At 43.2% G+C, this 20712-nt stretch overlaps 1 protein-coding gene across 1 annotated transcript in view; it reads left to right on the forward strand.

Moving 5' to 3' along the window:
- Positions 1 to 17575: 17575 nt before the first annotated feature.
- Positions 17576 to 20712, forward strand: part of RUFY4 (RUN and FYVE domain containing 4) — a 28879-nt gene continuing 25742 nt past the window's right edge. Inside the window, exons 1-2 of the mRNA XM_032227929.1 lie at positions 17576 to 17724; positions 18562 to 18674. The gene's annotated coding sequence lies outside the window, so the exon portion shown is untranslated. The remainder of the gene's footprint in view (positions 17725 to 18561; positions 18675 to 20712) is intronic.

Here is a 20712-nt window from a genome sequence, read left to right on the forward strand (position 1 = left end):
CCATTCTTCATATTCAACCATTTCGAACCTGGCAACATAGTTAATATGTTCTTTAATCAAAGAGGGTTATTTCCACAGGATCTGTCTTTCCAACTTCTGCAGAGTTTTGGCTTCCAAACATGTTGGACTCTTAGTTCCCATAACTCCTTAGTCAGCATTTTTCCTTTTCCTGCTCATCTTATCTTCTTTCTGTATCATATTTTCTGTGAGCAAGTTTGATGTCAGGGACTTCCATTCTTACTATTTTATGTCAGGGAGATTTTCAGGGTGAAGAGTAGAATATAAAAGCTTTAAAATTGTACAAGGGTCTAGAAGAAATGACATCTAGAACATGATAGATGTGTTCTACAACTTTTCCTATAATAGCCTTGATTAGCAGGATTTTAACATTCTAGAGCTATGTTAACTTCAGAGCCTAATCTGAGTTACCCTCCATGTTGTAATACACAACTGCAAATATATATGTGGAATCATGACTGCAACCTGTAGTTCCTTTTCTCTAGAAGTTCTTCTGCCAACATAAACTATATTGAAGTTAGCCCTGATTGGTAACATGAAAAATGCTACTGTGGTATAGTGGCATGCTATAAGGAAACAGGAAAAAGGGCAGATATCCTCCTATCCTTATTATACTAAATCCCCATGCTTTTCATATTTCTCATCACCCTATGGCATTATGGATATATTATTATGGTTCATGTCATCTAAGATTTTTCAGAGGGCAGAGTTTAGCTCATTGACATTACTTTATGTAGAAAGACCCTCTAAATATATATGTGTTGAGTAAAGGGAAGGGCCAATGCAATGGGATCTAATCCCACTCCCAATCCTCCTTTCATCACAATTCTAGGATAGTTGTGTCTCAAATGATAATTATTCTAGTAGAAATAAAATTGGGAGAAAATCCCAGACAGACAACTGATTAACTGATTTAAGCCGTCCTCTTTTGACCAAGAATGCAGCTGGGGAGGGAGAATGTCTACCTCATGTAGACTATGCCCTCATGTCTTTCCTCAACCCCTAAGACTTACCATTATACCATCCATTGACTTCAGAGGGTAAAAGCCCAGGTCAGTTCCCTGCCAGGGGGATACATTCCTGCCATATTTCAATTAATTGAAATCAGGAGTCGCCAGCCACCAAAGGCCATGGGAATGGGATGGGAGCGGGAGCTTTGACTCCTAGAAGGCAAGTTGTGTTTAGGATTGCATACCAACTATCTGACAAGGGGTTTATATAAACTCTTTCAAAGAGCTAACAAACAATGGAGTCATCACTCTTTCTCAAGGCCTAATGGGCAGCCAACCAGGAAGCACTACAGTTCTAGACCCTGTTGTAAATAATGTTCAGTCCACTGTCATCAGCTTTGTTTTTTTCAATTTGCCACACTGAGAAAGTACAGATGCCTTTCTGGCAATATCTCTCTTCTGTTTATAGCATACTGCACAGTTTCAACAGGAATGCAAGATCCTTTTCAAAGACATGGTGAAAATAGTCTTGAGTTGCACTAGTAAGAGGAGACCTGGACAAGAAATATTCCCTTACCAAGTGAAAATGTAACCCTTGTATCATACAATAGTAATAGCAATTATTTCAACTAAAAGGGTTTTTAAAAAAATATTTGACAATGCAGATGATATTTAGCAAGAGGTATGTCTTAACTCCCCTATGCTCGAAAATATAATATTATGAAGGGGAAATAGACTCATGTTTGGGGCTGTTTTGCAGGTCAGCTGGATTGGTTCAATATTAAGGTAAAGGTTCCCCTCGCACATATGTACTAGTCATTCCTGACTCTAGGGGGCAGTGCTCATCTCCATTTCAAAGCCAAAGAGCCAGCACTGTCTAAAGACGTCTCCGTGGTCATGTGGCCGGCATAACTAAATGCCAAAGGGGCACGGAATTCTGTTACCTTCCCACCATGGGTGGTCCCTATTTTTCTACTTGTATTTTTACATGGTTTCGAACTGCTAGGTTGGCAAAAGCTGGGACAAATAACGTGAGCTCACTCCATTACATGGCACTAGGGATTTGAACCGCTGATCTGCTGACCTTTCTGGTCGACAAGCTAAGCGTTTTAGCCACTGAGCCACGGGTCCCTCTTAATATTAATAAAGCTGTTAATATAGCATTGGAAAGAGAAATAAGATTTTAAAATATGAATTTACTGTAAAATTATATACCAAAATTTTGGAATCCATTAAGTAATAAATCTGTGTCAGGGGCAACAGAGGACAGTGGGACATACACTTCACAAGAGCATGGCTTTGTAATCATAGTTTGTTGAATAAACCACAATTGACAGAGTTCACATGTCACACAGAAGCACCATCCATGCAATAATAATGCTTGGAATTACACAAACCACAAATCTTAAAGAAAGCAAACTACTCTATATCTTTGTATTAATCAAACCACACAGTAGCATGATGTTAACAACTTCAAGAATGGTAGGTATCAACAGCCTACTGAAAGTTGATATCATATACCAATTCCAGATAAATATACTACTTGTTATTTAAATATCTTCATGTGGGGTCCTTGGTGCTTTCTGAGCTTAGTTGTCTTCTTACAGATGTTCCATTGCCAAACTAGGTAACATCATTAGCACTGATGATGTTACCTAGTTTGGCCAATGAAATGTTTGCAAGAAAACAATCAAGCTCAGAGAGCACCAAGGATTCCACAATTCAATTGTGAGCTACAAATATTATCTTCTATTGGTACCAAATATCTTCATTTTCATGACATCATATTATTTAAGTAGAGAACAACATGCAAACAGATAAAACTCAGATTAATTTAAAGAATACCCTTTTCCTATTTTGACAGTGGAGATTGCAGACCATTCCTAGTTAAGCTGCTTGCAGTTACTTAATTCAAAAGTTTGCCCTTTCTTTCCAGATACAACAGACTATAGGACACAGGGGAGCAAAGGCCTGCTATTTCAGAACTCCAAAATTCTAGAGAAATTTGAATCTTCACTTTCTGCAACCAGGGCTGTGGAAGCCACCTTTTGATGGGTTGTGGGCTGTCAATCAAGAGAATCAGTGGGGACTAAATGGTGGAGGGAATTACAATGATCTTTCTTATACAAATGTTGAGAACTGATCACCCTTGCATTCTGTACCACCCTCTCAAAACTCCTTTTCTTTCTTCCTCCTCCAGTTTATCTCCATCCCTCACATATTCTTCTCATCCAGCCTCCTATATCACTACCCCCTCACTTTAGAACCTGATACTAAACAACACAATAAAACACTTTTCCTTAATGGAATATGCTTCTCTTTCCTCTTTTACACTTGTTAGGTAAGCTCCCTGTTGGGAGAGTGAGTACGCTCAGAGAAGCGTTGTTAGAGTTGTGTTGGGGAACACACAAACCAGCATACAGACACATTGCAGTTTAAATAGGGTTTTTCTTTCATGGAAATAGAGGTATCAGAGTCCATCAAACAGTCCAAATCATACACGGATAAGACAGTCAGTCATCAATGTCTTTCAGTAAAGGGATAATCCAAATAACATAGTCCAGTATCATATAATCAGTTCAGAACTCAAAGTTTGCTAGCAATTGCAAAACTTACAATAGCTCACGGCACTCAGATTCGATCAGCCCAGCATCTAACGAACCAGAGAGCTAACAGTCATTCTGGCTCCCTCTTATGGCCGATTGAGGAAAGCAGCAACCAATCACATTTTACAATATGATTTAAAGAAACAGGTATAGCATTGTTACATGATTTATATATTGCCAACCCAACCGTTAGAATTATATTCCTAACAACACTTAAGTTTACATAGGCTTTGGCATCAACATCCTTGTCATGATTTATCTTTTGTATGTATCTATTACTGCAATGATTGTGTGTATGTACGTACACAAACAGGTTCATCACCCAAGAATGATACACAGGAAAAAGCTGGGATATTAGAATTTATTCAAAAATCAAATGTTTTATGTAGCAAATCCATTTAAACATTAACAGGAACTGTTAATAAAATGCAACATTGAAATCTGCAAGTTATTATACCTGACATTACACTTCACTATTCCTAATGCTGGCAAGATGCTAGAGTTGGCAGGGGCAGAATGTGTTGAATTAGTACAGTTTTGTGCCTGTCACTATACATAAGGCTATTCAAATGCGGTCTTCTCATCCATCTCGCTCCTAAATATCTAAAGATATAAAGTTAGGAAAGGTTATGGCTGCGCATGCGCTGGAAGATGGCTGCCGAGTTTTCTCGCTCCGGCTTGGGCTGCTGAGAAAATAGCGTGGAAGAAGGTGGAACCCTGGTCCAGAAACCCAGTTTTGTGGCTGGAAGGAGTAAGAACCCCCCAGAATACCCGTGCCAGCAGCGTACTGAGGAGACTTGCCTCCCCAGAGCTGCTAGACTCGGAAGACGCGGACGACGCAGGGATACCGGAAAAAAAAACGCTGGGCTGGGGTGGAGGCTGCCGGCGCTTCAGATGCGGCTTGGGGGAAGTTGCCGATACCGGCGCGGCTTGCTAGCGCGGCTTGGAGACGCTGCTGCCGGGATTCTCGGAGTTTTGGAGCCTGGAGGAGCTTGGAGTTTGGAAGAACTTGGAGCTTGGAGGACAGTCCTGAGTGGCCTTCGGTGGTGTCGGACGCCCCCCCTCCCCTTACACGGGTGGCGGCTTGGCTGTTGGCGTTGTTGGACACCCCCCCCTCACACGGGCGGCGGCTTTTGGAGTTGTCGGCGCTGTCGGGCGCCCCCCCCTCACACGGACCACGACTTCCCAGCGTGTTACGAGCTGGGGACGACGGTGGCTGCCGCTTTGGATAACTTGCGGTTTGAATGGTGTGAGTGAGTGGCACCGAGTGGCCAGTGCAAACGCTAAAGATATCAAGGGCGTGTTTCCATACTGGCGGGCGGCGTTAGCGGATGTCGAGCGTTTCTTCTTGAACTGCGAGAGATTAAGATCTGGGCCTGTATTAGACCTGCACCTCACTTTGAAGAGGGAGTGGTTGAACCTTTCCATCTATACTGCTGAGACTGGTGGCTGGTTTCTGGCCACCTCAGCCCTCTAGCCCCCCCCTTCTCCTTGGTGCAGCCCCCTCTCTGATCGCCGCTGCAGGTGGCATATGGATGATGGCGGCATCTTTTATGATCTTTCGGGACTTGCAACATCTTCTGACTGCACCCACCCGGTTGTCCGACTTGCTGAACCCTTGGGGACCGTTCTGGACTACCTTCACCATCTTGCCATCAGATGGAAAAACTATAAGAGGGGACTTAATGTTCCTAATGTACTCCCCCCCCCCCTTCACGACCCATCTCGGCCACCCCGGACTTTAGACTTTGGACCCTTTATTATTATACCTTCCAAGAACGAGATATACTATCTGCATACCCCCGTATCCCACGGTTGGTGCTCAGCTACCTCAAACTTTTAAGAACTATTTGCGCAGTTATTAAGCTATACTTGCGCAGTGCGCAAATTTTTTTTTTTTTTTTTTAGGAATGCGGTGTGAATGGTATGTCTGATCGATGACTGTACCCACTTTTTAACCTCATTATTGCTGTATTTTTTGTGTTTTAACTGACCTATGTGGGGAATGCATGGATGAGTGGCAGTGTTTGTGTGAGAGGATGACTGATTCGAAGGGCCTGTCGGGGAATACGGGAGCCATAGGGGTGGGTGGAGGGACTACGGACACGGGAGTGGGCCGGAGCATTACGGTCTTAACAGGGAGGGGCAGATATGGTGGGGACTTTAGGGCTGGCCATTACCGGGGAAGGAGGGCTTGCTACATTACAGAGATCCCTCCTTCCGGCCCTATGAGTCCCACTCCAAGGCCAGATGGCGCGAGTAATCAGGACCCTGGTCTCAGTCTGCTGTCGCTAAATGCCAGGTCTGTAGTTCACAAAGCTCCCCTCATCCGGGACCTAATATTAGACGAGAGGGCAGACCTGGCATGTATTACTGAAACCTGGCTGGGCCCGGAGGGAGGAGTCCCCCTTGTAGAGATGTGCCCAGAGGGTTTTCAGGTGCTTCATCAGCCGCGATCTCAGGGAAGGGGTGGGGGTGTGGCTATTGTTATCCAAGAGTCTCTAGTACCTCGTAGGATCCCTGCTCCGGAGCTTGTCGGGTGTGAGTCCCTGCTGGTGAAGCTGGACCTCAAGGGTCAAGTGGGTCTGCTGTTAACGTACCTGCCTCCCAACATCGTTGCAGCAGCCCTCCCCTCGCTCCTCGAATCGGTAGCCGAGCTGGCAATTGAGTTTCCCAGGCTTATAGTTCTGGGGGATTTCAATTTGCCTTCGCTCGGTGAACACTCTGATGGGGCACAGGAGTTCATGGCTTCCATGACAGCCATGGGCTTGACCCAAGTAATTCGGGGCCCGACTCACTCAGCGGGTCACATGCTCGACCTCGTATTCCTCTCGGAGCAGTGGAGTTGTGATCTTGGTTTGAGGGGTAGTGAGATCTTACCCCTGTCATGGTTGGACCACTACCTACTGAGGCTTGACTTTCGGAGACCAAACCCCCACTGTAGGGAGGAGGAACCGATTAGGTGGTTCCACCCCAGGCGACTTATGGACCCTTTGGGCTTTCAGACAGAGCTTGGAGTTATTCCTGATACCCTCATCCGCAGTCCAGCGGAGACTCTGGTTGCTGCCTGGAACTCAGCAGCGACAGAAGCTCTTAACCGGATTGCGCCTTTACGGCCGATCCGAGGCAGTGGATCCAGGAGGGCCCCTTGGTTTACTGAGGAACTCCGGGAGATGAAGCGCCGAAAGAGACGCCTAAAGCAACGATGGATATCCAGTAAATCCGAGTCAGACCGAGCGCTTTTAACATCCAGCATCAGAGCTTACCTCCGGGTAATTAGGACGACTAAAAGAACACACATTGCCTCTCTGATTGCTTCCGCTGAGTCGCGCCCAGCCGCCTTGTTCAGGATAACCCGTTCCCTCCTAAATAGGAGGGATACGAGCGATCCTTTGCAAGGCAGAGCTAAGGATTATGTCCAATTCCTCGCGGATAAAGTTGCTCGGCTTCGGACTGACCTGGACTCCAATTGCGCAGAACCAGCTGAGGCACCAGGGGAGAATCTGGCAGGACATCACTGGATTGTTTTTCAGGCTGCTACCCCTGAGGATGTGGAGAAGGCCATGGGAGCTGCAAGTGCCTCCACATGTGTACTGGACCCGTGCCCCTCCTGGCTGGTTGCTAACAGTAGGGAGGTGACACGGGGCTGGATCCAGGTGGTTGTTACCGCCTCCCTTCGGGAGGGGTTCTTTCCCCCCGCTCTAAAGGCGGCAGTGGTGAGACCCCTTCTGAAGAAGCCATCTCTGGATCCAGCCGTTTTAAACAATTACCATCCAGTCTCCAACCTCCCCTTTGTGGGGAAGGTTGTTGAGAAGGTGGCAGCCTTTCAGCTCCGGCGGTCCTTGGAGGAAACCGATTATCTAGATCCCTTCCAGTCAGGATTTAGGCCGGGCTACAGCACGGAAACCGCTTTGGTCGCATTGATCGATGACCTCTGGAGAGCCAGGGATGGAGGTTATGCCTCCGTCCTAGTGCTCCTTGACCTCTCAGCGGCCTTCGATACCATCGACCATGGTATCCTTCTGCGACGACTGCGGGAGGTGGGGGTGGGAGGCACTGTCCTATGGTGGTTCTCCTCTTACCTCTCGGACAGGTCGCAGTCGGTGTTGGTCGGAGGGCAGAGGTCGACCCCTAGGCCCCTGAATTATGGGGTGCTGCAGGGATCGGTTCTGTCCCCCCTCCTGTTTAATATCTACATGAAGCCGCTGGGTGAGATCATTCAACGGCACGGGATGAAATACCATCAGTATGCGGACGATACACAGCTGTATCTGTCTGCCCCGTGCCAACTCAGTGAAGCGGTTGACGTGATGTGCCAGGGCCTCGAGGCTGTTAGGGACTGGATGGGGGTCAACAAGCTTGTACTCAACCCAGATAAGACCGAGTGGCTGGTGTGCTTCCCTCCTACTAATTAGCCAAGTGTTCCATCTCTCAGGCTGGGGGGTCAAACAATACGCCCCTCAGCCAGGGTTCGCAATTTGGGAGTCCTCCTGGACCCACTGCAGACTTTTGAACACCACTTGTCGGCTGTGACCAGGGGGGCATTTGTACAGGTTCACCTGGTGCACCAGTTGTGTCCCTACCTGAACCGGGAGGCTCTCACAACAGTCACTCGTGCCCTTGTGACCTCTAGACTGGACTACTGCAACGTGCTCTACATGGGGCAGCCCTTGAAGAGCATTCGGCGACTTCAGCTTGTCCAGAATGTAGCCGCACGAGCGATTGTGGGTGCACCTCGGTTCACCCACGTAACACCTATCCTCCGCGAGCTGCACTGGCTGCCTATTGGTCTCCGGATACGCTTCAAGGCGCTAGTCGTCACTTATAAAGCCCTTCATGGTATTGGACCTGGGTACTTGAGAGACCGCCTGCTGCCAATTACCTCCACTAGACCAATTAGATCCCACAGATTAGGCCTCCTCCGAATTCCACCCGCCGGCCAGTGTCGACTGGTGACTACCCGGAGGAGAGCCTTCTCTGTGGCTGCTCCGACCCTCTGGAACGAACTCCCCGTGGAGATTCGAACCCTCACCACCCTCCAGGACTTCCGCAAAGCCCTTAAAACCTGGCTGTTCCGACAGGCCTGGGGCTAAAGAACTGTCCCCCCGTCTCGAATTGGTATGACTGTTGTGTTTTAATCATGCATTGTTTCTTTATGTCGTTTTTAAATTCTTGTTTGTATCCCCCTTCCCTGGTTGAGTTGTGAGCCGCCCTGAGTCCCCTTTGGGGGAAAAGGGCAGCATATAAATAAAATCAACATTCAACATTCAACATTCAGTTAATAACATGTAATGGAAGAAGACCTACCAATCAGTGGAAAAAAATCACCACATTGAATGGTTTCTTCCCCTTCAGTAGAAGTTTTCAAATAGAGGCTGGATATGTCTACAGAGATTCTCAGTCATCCAGGTCATGGTTGTCCCAAAGGTGCTTTTTCAAGAGGCAACTGGACTTTCTTGGTGTTTCTTTGAAGATGTTTCACTTCTCATCCAAGATGCTTTTTCAGAGGCTGAATAGTCATCCATTGAAGATGGTGTAGTGAATCCTGCACTGTGCTGGAAGTTGGATTTGATGATCTCTTACTCTTTGCCAATTATCTCCAATAGACCGATCAGATCCCACAGATTAGGCCTCCTCCGAATTCCATCCGCCGGCCAATGCCAATTGGCGACTACCCAGAGGAGAGCCTTCTCTGTGGCTGCTCCGACCCTCTGGAGCGAGCTCCCCGTGGGGATTCGAACCCTCACCACCCTCCAGGCCTTCCGCAAAGCCCTTAAAACCTGGCTGTTCTAACAGGCCTGGGGCTAAAGAGTTTTTGCCCCCCTTCTCGAATGGTATGGTTGTTGTGTGTTTTTAAATTTTGTATTGTTATGTCTCGTCTTTTTATTCCCCTGTCTGTACCCCCTTCCCTGATTGAATTGTGAGCCGCCCTGAGTCCCCTTCGGGGAAAAGGGCAGCATATAAATGTAATAAATCCAATCCAATCTCTTACAACTGTAAGTTTCTATGACTCTAAAGATCTACTCCTGTATTAAAAGAACACTTGAGAAGGGTAAAACTCAAAACACCAAAATGCAACTATTGAAAATTAGTAGATTAAAAATAGAGTGAGCCCATCTTCAGTTTAGTCCACATGAAGGTCAGCCTAATTTATGGAGTTATTATCAGGACTACTGGGGAAATCCCACAGAACTTGGAGGGAGTGTTGCTGCTCTATTTCACTTTTTTTTTTTGGGGGGGGGGGGGTAAATAAGAAAACTTAAATGTGAAATAATGAAACTTTATTTCAATGTAAATGTATAATTAAGATAGAGCTCAGTTTTTCTCCATCTGTGGTATTCTCTAACTTACTTTGTTTTGCATATTAACAATCATGATTTTGGGTGGTTTTCAGCGGGATCTCTTTTAATTCTGAACAAAAAATGTTAAATCCATGTTTCTATTTTCTTTTATTTTGTTACCTCAAGATTGAATATTGTTCAGATGATCTTCCATTTTGGCGTTGATCACAGCCCAGTAATCAAGTAGAGAAAGGTTTTAGAAAATTGACCAATGAAATAAAATTGTGTTTTAGATAATTAGATTCATATGTGTATGTTTAATTTCTTTTTATAGAGGGGGACAGTTCACTTAATATTGATTTATTGATTGATATCCCAGCTTTATTATTTTTACAAATAACTCAAGGCAGCGAGCATACCCAACACACCTTCCTCCTCCTCCTCCTTTCCCCATAACAAGAACCCTGTGAGGTGATTTGGGCTTAGAGTGAGTGACTGGCCCAAGGTCACTTAACTGCCTTTCATGACTAAGGACTAGAACTCACAGTTTCCTGCTTTCAAGCCTGGTGCTTTAACCACTAGACCAAACTGGCTCTTTCCTTTACAAAAAGAGAAGTGGGGACGGAAGATGAGATCCTTTCCCCCCACTTCCTATATGGAAGTAAGAGTTGAGGATGTCAGGAGAAATCAAAAGTAAATTCAGTCAGAGAATGGGTATTTAAAAATGAGTGAGATAAAACAAAAAGATAGGGCAAGAAATAATGGGTCCTGTAGGAATGTGCTTTGAAGAATGAATGAGGATTGAACTGCAGAACAAAAATATGAAGAGTGAACGAAACAAGAGGAAGAAGATACCGGTAAATGGAGTTTATGAGATCTCCCCAAAAATAGAGGTCAGGAGTTTGAAAAATAAGAGCCAGCACACAAGGTGATATATGGACATGATATAAGCAGAGGTGGTATTTAGCAGGTTCTGACCAGTTCTGGAGAACCGGTAGCGGAAATTTTGATTAGTTCGGAGAACCAATAAATACCACCTCTGACTGGCCCCACCCCAATCTATTCTCTGCCTCCTGAGTACCCAGGAAATGGGGATTTTGCAGTAACCTTCCCCTGCTATTGCCCCTAAGCCACGCCCACAGAACCGGTAGTAAAATTTTTGAATCCCACATATAAAAAAATATACCTAATGTTCTAAAGAGACAGATAGACCACTGAAGTACAGCACTAACTTGATTTAAGGCTGGGAATTGTCTCCTGTTCTAGACAGTTCCATATGGAAATAAAGCAATGTAAACCTCAGCTCTGATTCTGACTAAAAACTCACCCTCCAAATTCAGAGTTCATAAGCAAAATTAAGACGAGAGGAGGCAGTAGATGGTCAAAGATGGATGGATTCTCTGAGGACTCTAGGAACTCTAGCAAACTGCCCTTCTGGCTGATTATTCTACTGCTTTTAGGCATGTTTAGTATCTGACAAAGAAACCATAAGGTAAATGAAATCCTAAATTATTTTTTAAATTACAATCTAACATTACATGGCAATTGAAAGGAGTATATTAATTTAGTATTTTTTTTAAAGTAGAGGAAAATGGAGAATGTCTCCTGCCTGAACAGGATAGAAAAACAGCCATCATTAATTCAAAACTTTCCAGATCTACCAGAACAAAACCTTTCTGAACAGCCTCTACACCAGCTGTGACCTTCTGCAAATTTAAAATAAATGAGTGTTTAGGGTGGAGAGGCAAAGAGGATTCATTTCATCTTTAAATTGTGTGAATAAAGGCATATAGAGCATTACAAATGAAAGGCTCTGTGCCTATGTTAAATATCAATGCTTTCTGAATGGAATGCCAAAAGCTAGCTATTTAGGCACTGGCGCTTAAGAAATCAATGCCCTTTAAAAGGAATTCATCACAAATTAAATGCTTTATAAAGTTTGCATGATGTGAGGTAGGCTTACACTGCAATTTATTCCACCACATGAAAACAGTGTTCAGAGAATTCAATGTTCCTGAAAACATGACCAAATCTTGAAAACCTAGGTTTTATTCAATAGTTCTCCTCCTATTCTTCCTCCTCCTCTGAAAAATACAGTAGCATTGCATTTGGCAATTGAGTTCTGCTTTGAAATGGTAGGTTACTTGCATTTTTCTAAAGCAAGTAAAAGGTAATAGACAACACATACTTTCAGGATAGAAAACTAAGAAAATTTGGAGAGAGAAGCAGGGGGAGAGAGAAGATTATTTATTTATTCTGTTCAGGTGTTTGGATGAAAGTGGCTTTTCCCATTGCAGTAACTTGAACTTTTTATGGGGCTACTACCCAAACATGGAGAAGGAGATGGAGGAAGGGGGGAGGAGGAGGAGATGAAGATGATGATATCTGCGACTGAATCTGAACCCTTTTATACTAGCTCTACCACAGAGACACAATTTCCTTCATCATTCCTCATTTAGCCAGCTTGCTAAGCAGGCACATTTTTGTAACATATCAAATGTTTGTAAGCATTGTGCTTGTCACTCATGCCAGCCAGCTGACAAACAAGGAGAGAAATATTTGCAAAGCAATCTCTCTCCCTGGTTTTGCTGTGGAGGTGGCAGGAGAACGCATAAAAGCTGAACCTGTTTGTCTGAATGGAAATTTACACAAATAGCTACACCAGTCAAACATTAATAAAAAAATCCTACCTGGAGCTCGATTAAGCTAGAAATGCAATTAAAGGAAGGGAGATTAACACAACAGAGGAGAAAGTGGGCCAACAGCTTAGGGCTGCTATCCGTAACTCTTTTATTCTTCTTCATTTTCCTATAGAAACTGTTCTTTTGAGATGGGGAAAGGCTCAAAACAGCTCTTGTCTCTGTGAAATATCTCTGGGTTGAAGCAAGACTTTTTCCATCGCTGATATTTATTGGTAGTTTCTGTTGTATGGTATGTTTTCATTTGACAAGAAACAAAGCAGGTAGCCTAGACTAATAACTAGAACAGTGCAATATTTTAATCATTGTCCTGTAAACATCCATTCTCCATCTAACATATCTGAATCTACAGATCAGCCTTTCCCAACCTCTTGGCACCAGATGTGTTGAGATCATAGTTTGCCATTGGCCATGGTAGATAGCCAGCATGAATATAAATTCCTGTTAAAAATTAGTGAATGCTAATGTCTGGACTTTCTAGGAGCAGAAAAGAAATCAGAACACTTATTTCTCGCCCTCCCATCTTCCACCTCCTCCAGTCCTTCTCTGTACCATGTCCTATTGGTTATTTCTTAGGTTAAAAATAAATCAGTTATACAGAATCAAAATTACAATTTTATCAGAAAAGTCCTTCCTTCATGGGAATACAGTTGCAGTGATCCAGCTGAATCCAAGGCAGGTGTCAGGAAGTTGTGGCTGTCCAGAAGCCTAACCATCTCCTATTATTGGCCATATGGATTGGGTTCCTGAAAGTATTGTTCAGTAACTATCTGGAGGATCAAAGAGTTCCATATCTCTATGAACTACAGGTTGTACTTGTTTAGCAACCATAATTGGAATTATTAAACAAAGCAGTCACTAAGTGAAGCCAGAACTGTGCTTATGATCTTAACTTTAGTTTTCCTTTGCTTTACAGACCTGCAAAGATCACAAATGTGAGGAATGCTCACTATATTGCTTTTTCATTAGTCACAACTGTGAATGGTCACTGTACAAGGCAGTTGCTAAATGAGGTCTACCTACTGGTATATACTATATTTTCTCAGCTCTCCTTTTTTCATTTTGTAAATGTTTTTCAAATCCTTAAGGGCAAGCTGTCCCAACATCGAATTAAAAAAGATTTTTGTTCCATCTGTTGATTTCATTTTACTAAAATCTGAATCACCACGGAAGCCCCACCCCTCCACCTTATTAACTACTGTAAAATGGCTTAGGTTTTTTTTTCTTTGAAATTTATGTTATAATCTCATGATTTCAGAATTTTTAATCTTATTAATTTTAATACTTTAATGTTAACTTTATATGCTGTTTTTTATGATTATACTGTACACCACTCAGAGTCCCTCCTTGAAACAAATGGGCAGTCTATAACTATATATATAACTATATATATATATATATATATATAACTATATATATAACTATATATATATATATATAACTATATGTGTGTGTGTGTGTGTGTGTGTGTGTGTGTGTGTGTGTGTGTGTGTATATATATATATATATATATATATATATATATATATATATATATATATATATAAAATGTTATATAATGTTATATATATTAAATCTTCATAATTCCATGCATTGGTTCCACCCCATATTTTCATCTCCTAAGTATCAGTCATGTTAGCCTGTTGCCACTCAAACAAAAATATCTGAGTGCAAAGATAGAAACTGGAATTTGCCTTAGAGAAGAATAAAACATAAGAGTTTGCAAGACTTTAAAGGGCTTTTTGAAATAAATAAATACTAAGACAGGGATGGGTGACCTCAAAAGCAAAGTGACAATGAGTGTGTCCAGACCAGCTGCAAGATACTGTAGGCAGAAATTCAACTAGTGAAGCATAGGCATTGCTAGTTACATGCAGTATTATTCTCGGACTAGTCCTGCAAGACTAAGGGTATTAATAATATAGCAAGTTTAAAAACTAAAGAGTGTGAAGATGGCAATTTGCATATTAGTAAAACTTTCTACATTCCTGCCTCTCCATGCTTCCTGTTTCTCACACAGTTGTCAATGATTGAAAAGCTTGGTCAAAAGAAAGGGAGCAGCTTTTCGGGGTTACATGTAATCCTGTGCTCAGTGGATTCCTGTAATGGTCTGCGATGACTGCAAGGAATACTCACAGGATCATCCCACATGCCATATTTTTGTGTACAAGCCTGGAAACAACTCTTGGCGCTCTATAATTGTTTTGATTTCCAGCTCCAGCCAGGGTGTGCTATGACAACAGAGAGGATGGGAACAGAAATCCAAAGCATTTAGTTTGCCCATTCCTATTGCATAATAAAAACATGTCCAAGTAGGCACCTAACACAGTGAAAAATAAAAGCAACAAAGATGGCTAATTGAGGCAGTTTTCTTATGAAAGAAATCTTGCTTCATTCATGGAATCAGATGTGAGATGAAAGCTGTTTTCCATTAGTAATCTTCCTGAATTTGGCACTGCTTCTGCTGTTTATTTTTTCTTACTGGGGAGGGGAAAAAAACCATTGAGGAAAAGTGCACAGGGCCTGCTTGTTTATAGAAATGAAATGATCCATTTAGAAGCACCCTGAATTATTTGTTTAGGTGCTGCGATGCAGTGCAGCTCCTTCCTGCTTCGGCCACACCTACAAAGAAATATTTACAAGGCAACCCTCATATATTTTATACACCGTATTTCTTAATAACCCAGTGAGATAGATCAGGCTACGAAATTACCCAAAGTCAATATTACTTAGTGGTTGTTGACAAGATGAACCTTGCATGTTTTGATTTTTCATGCAGCAGTTCAGCTCCAGGCTGGGTTGCTTTCTTGGCCTAGAGATTTCCACTGTTGCCATTCGGGGGATAAAAGCTGCAATGGATATAGTGCAAAACACACACACACACACACACACACACACACACACACACACACAGCCCTCCTTCCTTCGAGATCTTGAGCACCTTTGCTGAGAAAACAGAAACAGTAAAAAAGACTCTCACTTCCTCCCCTTCACCAGACTGTCTGGTTTCCACTGCAGGAAATCAGCAATAAGGCCATTGGGAGGGTCCCACTGCAAACTCACTAAGGCAGTGGGTCTCAACCTTCCCAATGCCGCGACCCTTTAATACAGTTCCTCATGTTGCGGTGACCCCCAACCATAAAATTATTTTATGTTTTCCGTATTTTTTCAAAAATATGTGTTTTCCAATGGTCTTAGGTGACCCCTGTGAAAGGGTCGTTCAACCCCCAAAGGGGTCCCAACCCACAGGTTGAGAACCACTGCACTAAGGGATCCTGGTCACAATTACTTGTTATCTGCTGCCATGAACTCTCAGCCAATTAGCTGACAGGTGGGGAAAGCGAGCAAGGTCCCCCTAGTGTCCGCAAATGGCAAATTAGTTATGTCGCAAGTTCTTATATAACTAAGTGCTGCACCCAACCTGAGGATCGCCCACCCCTATTCTATTCTTTTACCATATTGCATTTGTGCATGCCTTCAAGTCAGCGTTGATTCCTGGTGACTTCCTGGGGCAGTCTTTGCAAGTCTCTTGGCAAGATTTTGGGAGCGGCTTGCCCTTGCTTCCTTCCCAGGGTTGAAAATGAGTGACTGGCCAAAGGCTGGCCAGTTGGCTTCGTGCCTAAGGCAGAAGTAAAACTCATGCTCTCCTGGTTTCTAGCCTGATGCCTTAACCATTTCACCAAACTGGTTCTCTTATACTGCACTGATTTTTCTAATATTCAGTATGAGGCATACAGTACCATCACAACCTCTGGCCCAGTCTTCAATGAATGTCTTCATTTTATTCTTACTGTTGTCCCCTTTTTTTCTGTTAACTATAGATTTGTTAGGATATCCTCTTAACTTCCAGAAGGTGGTGCTAGTGGTGTATGCACAAATGAATCTGAGATATGCATTAAGCACATGAAAAGGAAATTTATAGATCTGGTATATTTCAAGCTCTGTGCCTATTGAGGCAAGCTGCAAAGACATCATTTTGGACAATACAATATTAGCTATTAACAGTTTAGGTAATGACGACTTTTACAAAAAATCATATACAAAGATATTAATATGCTTCTACTGTAGTGATATAAATCCATACAAGGATTTGAAGCTTAAAATTCCAAGGAAGGACTGTTTAGGATGCTTCTTTTACATTTGGAATATATTTTTGAGCACAAAACATAACACAAACGAACATTTAAGTAAAATGTACATATAGAAGTATATATAAATGTATAGAAGCATGGTCTTTCTTTCCTTCAAGAGGTCGCTGAGATTGATATGCTTTCTTTAGTATGTGTCTAGATCCCATAAACACTGAGCTCAACCTAGTATATATCCATATCCTGTTTATTTTCAACAGAATGGCTCTCAGATGTGTGCGCTAACATTGTTCCTGGAGCACAAAGAATTCATTTTTTATTTATAGGGCCAGGGTTGGATTGGGTTCACAAGAATGCAAACTATAAAGTACTGGTAATTTGTTTGCCTTTGGGTAGTCTGCGTTGTAACTCATAATTTATTACTGTTCACTGCACCATTTGTGGTTTATTAAATGAGCAGTGCTTTAGCATGATGTGTGAACCAGACATCTGCTTCTGAGTTAGCTATGTTTACAGATTCTGAGCTTGAGAATTAGAACTTTCACACTTGTAGTGGAGGTAATAAAATTGTGGGACTAAAACTGCATAAAAATGTGTGGATTTGTGTGTGTGTGTGTGTGTGTGTGTGTTCTACACACATACACACCATCTACTATATTAGCCAGTCAATATCTACTGCAGTTCTGTTATTTCAAGTATGGCATATTCAAGGTATATTTTTCACATAAACATTTCACAATTTTAAAACTAATAGCGACGGCTCTTGACCCTGCGCCTTTTCAGATGTGGAGGTGTATTCCTTCGGGGGGGGGCTGGGGCCTGGTCTAAGGGGGAAAATATGTGGGTCCTTGTTTCACCGGTCTTGCTGTCCTCCTTTTCACATGCTCTTGGTCCGCGACTCTCGACTTCGCCCTTCCCCCTAAGGAGGGGACGATGTGGCGCTGCGCCTCCGGAGGAGGAAAGGGCACCAAACGCTCGAACCCGGAAAGAGGTTTTCCGTTGAGAAACTTTCGGTTTACCGGTGGAGATCGGGAGGTCCCAAAGGAACCGCAGTGCCAAGGGCCGGAGGGGCGGACATGGCGGTGAGTCTCGCAGCTGCAAGCACTTTGCATCTGGCCGAAGGACGGGCGGACAGAGACACTCCGCTGTCTCCTGATCGCGCCCCAAAATTCAAGTCTCTTGATCCCGCCTCAAAGTCCAGCTCTCTCTCGATCACGCCCCAAAATCCGGCGGCCAGCGCTCAACTCAGGACGTCGAGAAGCTCTTCTCGGTTCCCACGCCGCTAACCTGACCTGACCGACCGGGAAGCGAGCTGGCCGGGCTTCCGATGAAACTGACCAACGCCATCTTCCAGCTAGCCCGTTCACCCCATCCGGGGTTGGATTTCCATTAAGTATCTCAAGGTGCAGTAAGCACTTAGGAACTTTCCTGCACCTTGAGATACTTAATGGAAATACTTACTTTCCCTCACAGGAGCTGGTGTTGAAATAAAAAAAAGAGGAAATAGAATATACCATCCTTCACATAAACCTCTGGAGGGGAAGGTCTGCAGTGCTCCTTTTCATTCTTCCCTTTATCTGCAAAGCAGCTTTTTAAGATTATGATTGCATTTAGTTCAGAAACTGAAGCAGCCTTCCCAATAACACTACTAAGCAGCCTAATGGTTCACAGTATCATCTGAAAGGTCTGGCAATCACGGTGGTACTTGACTTTTGTTTTTGCCTCAAGGCTTCCTGACTTCCCCTTTTGCTCCAAATTGCAAATTGCCCACCAAATCACAATGCAGAAAGTAGCGAAGAGAGTCCAAGTGACTGCAGCCACTCCTCCTGTTTCTGAATCTAAAAGGGTTAGACAAGGCCTACATTAGTGCTTCCTTTTCTGGAAACCGTGGCGATTCTAACATCACATTTTCCCTTTAGGGAAGGAGTGACTTCCAGTGGAAAGAGGAAACCACTCTTGCCTGGCTATCCAGAGGTCCGGTGTTAGAGCTGGTTTTTCCAGTCCTCAGCTAGGATCCAGCCTCTCAAATCAGGTATGTGTAGCCTGGGCTGCTCAGAAATTGGGGGCAAATGACAGGATTGCCAGTAGCAACTGCCCTGGGGGCCAACATGAAGGAAGCAACTGTAAATAGATAGCTCTCTCTGTCAGACTGTTGAAAACTGCCCACAGGCAGGGCAGCTAATTATCAGGCTTCATGAGGTCCACATTTGAACTTGCCTACAGGGAAAACATCTGAAAGGTTTCTACAGAGCTATGGTGCAGAACTGAGAGAGCCAGATCTTCCACAGGTTTGAAAGGCACAGGATCAAGGGTGGGGAAGGAGAGGACGTCATTTGACCTGGATCTTAAGCTCAGAAGTGGCTCAAATTTATAAATTTGCATTTTGAAAAACAGCATTTAAGTAATGGTTTTGATGTTTGGATTTCTTCTTTTGTGCCAGTAAGTCATCATTTGTTGTTCTACCCATGGGCTGCAAAAGCTGGGAGTTACCAAGGTCTCTCTTGATTTCTTACAAGGCCTGAAGTGGTTTGTCAATGTTCCTTGAATAGGCCAAAGGTGCAAGGCATTTTGATTGGGGACTAAGATCTTTCGAATCATTAGGCAAATATAACAGAAGGCAGGCTTGGTCACTGGGATATTTTGTGTGGTTCCAAAAGTAGCTAGAAAATATGGTGTGGGGGGGCATGGAGGAAAAATTGTTGCTCGAAAGCTGAAGAGAAATGAAGTTTGATTTTATGATGGTTGTTTCTGTTTTCTAGTGCAATATTTATCCAAATTAGGGAGGGGTGTCTGTTTGCACACACCCACACCTGCCATTGTTACTTTCAGAAGAACAGATCAGGATGGAAAATAGGGTGGGGAATAAAGGAATATATGAAGGCAAGAATAGAAATATGGTTGACACAGAAGGGCTGAAAAGCCCTTTAAAGCTGCGGGTGAATAATGAGAAACTAACTGAGTGTTATTTCCTCCTGAGTTCACATCAGTTGGGACAGAAAGGAGTTAAGTAGCAGATGGAAGAAAAATACATCATTTCCAAGGCTATCATATTAACCTCTTTGAAAATTATTAGCGTAACAGAGGCGGGTTGGACTCTTAGGAATTCAAAGTCTCCTTTAATTGAGTCCTAAACTCAAGTAAAACAAGAAGGATTAGTGGTGATTAGGACTTGGATGGGAATCTTCTAAGAAATACTAGGGGGGTGGACTAGATTGAGAAGTTGGAAAACCTTCCCAGAAGAAGATATTAGCAAACCACGTCATCACTGCTTCGGAGATAACTGCTTAGATCTATCTGAGAAATCCCCAGGAGCTAAACTCATTGTAAGGGAGACTCGGCTTCCACTGTCCAGGAATCACTACCAAGAAAAAGGTGATAGCAGAAGTTTCCATCACCACAATAGGGATGTCTCCAAGGTTGATCTCCATGGAGAGGCATATTTGCACTGCTTGATGATCTTGCAAGGGGAATCTCCACCTGAATCCATCAGATAGCAAACTGTTTGTATTATCAATTGAAGGAACATCTAGAACAGCAGATGAAGGAGGAGCAGGAAAACCTACTTAGTAGTTTCCTGCCTGTGTTTTCAGCCTCCCGGCTTCCTTCTTGTGAGGTAGGAAGAAAGGACAAATGGCTCCTTGTTTTCAGAAGGCAGCTGCTGTGAAACACTTATCCTAACCAATGTTGGCCATGTGAGATTAATTAGTTTAGTTCCTTGTATGTTTTAGGGAAGAATTATTATTCAGAGTTTTCAGCGCTTTCTGGGTGGAAAAAAGATTTTGCTTTATCAAGATTAGTAATCACTGAATATCAATAATCTGCAAACTATTATGAACACACAAAGATTCAACTCCCCTCTCTGAAGGTTATATACTGTGCATTACATTCAACCTATTTTTATACTGATATTCTTAAAATGCATGTCTGTGCAGCCGTCAAGATATGAAATTCCCAGAATAAGGGATCCCTAACAGTAGATATTTAAATAATAATATATATTTAAATAATTTTATTTGTTTATGACACCAGAATCTGTTTCCTTGAAATATCCTTACTGTTCCTGCTGACTG

This window comes from Thamnophis elegans, chromosome 1, assembly GCF_009769535.1.
Source record: "Thamnophis elegans isolate rThaEle1 chromosome 1, rThaEle1.pri, whole genome shotgun sequence".
In the NCBI taxonomy this organism is placed as follows: Eukaryota; Metazoa; Chordata; class Lepidosauria; order Squamata; family Colubridae; genus Thamnophis; species Thamnophis elegans.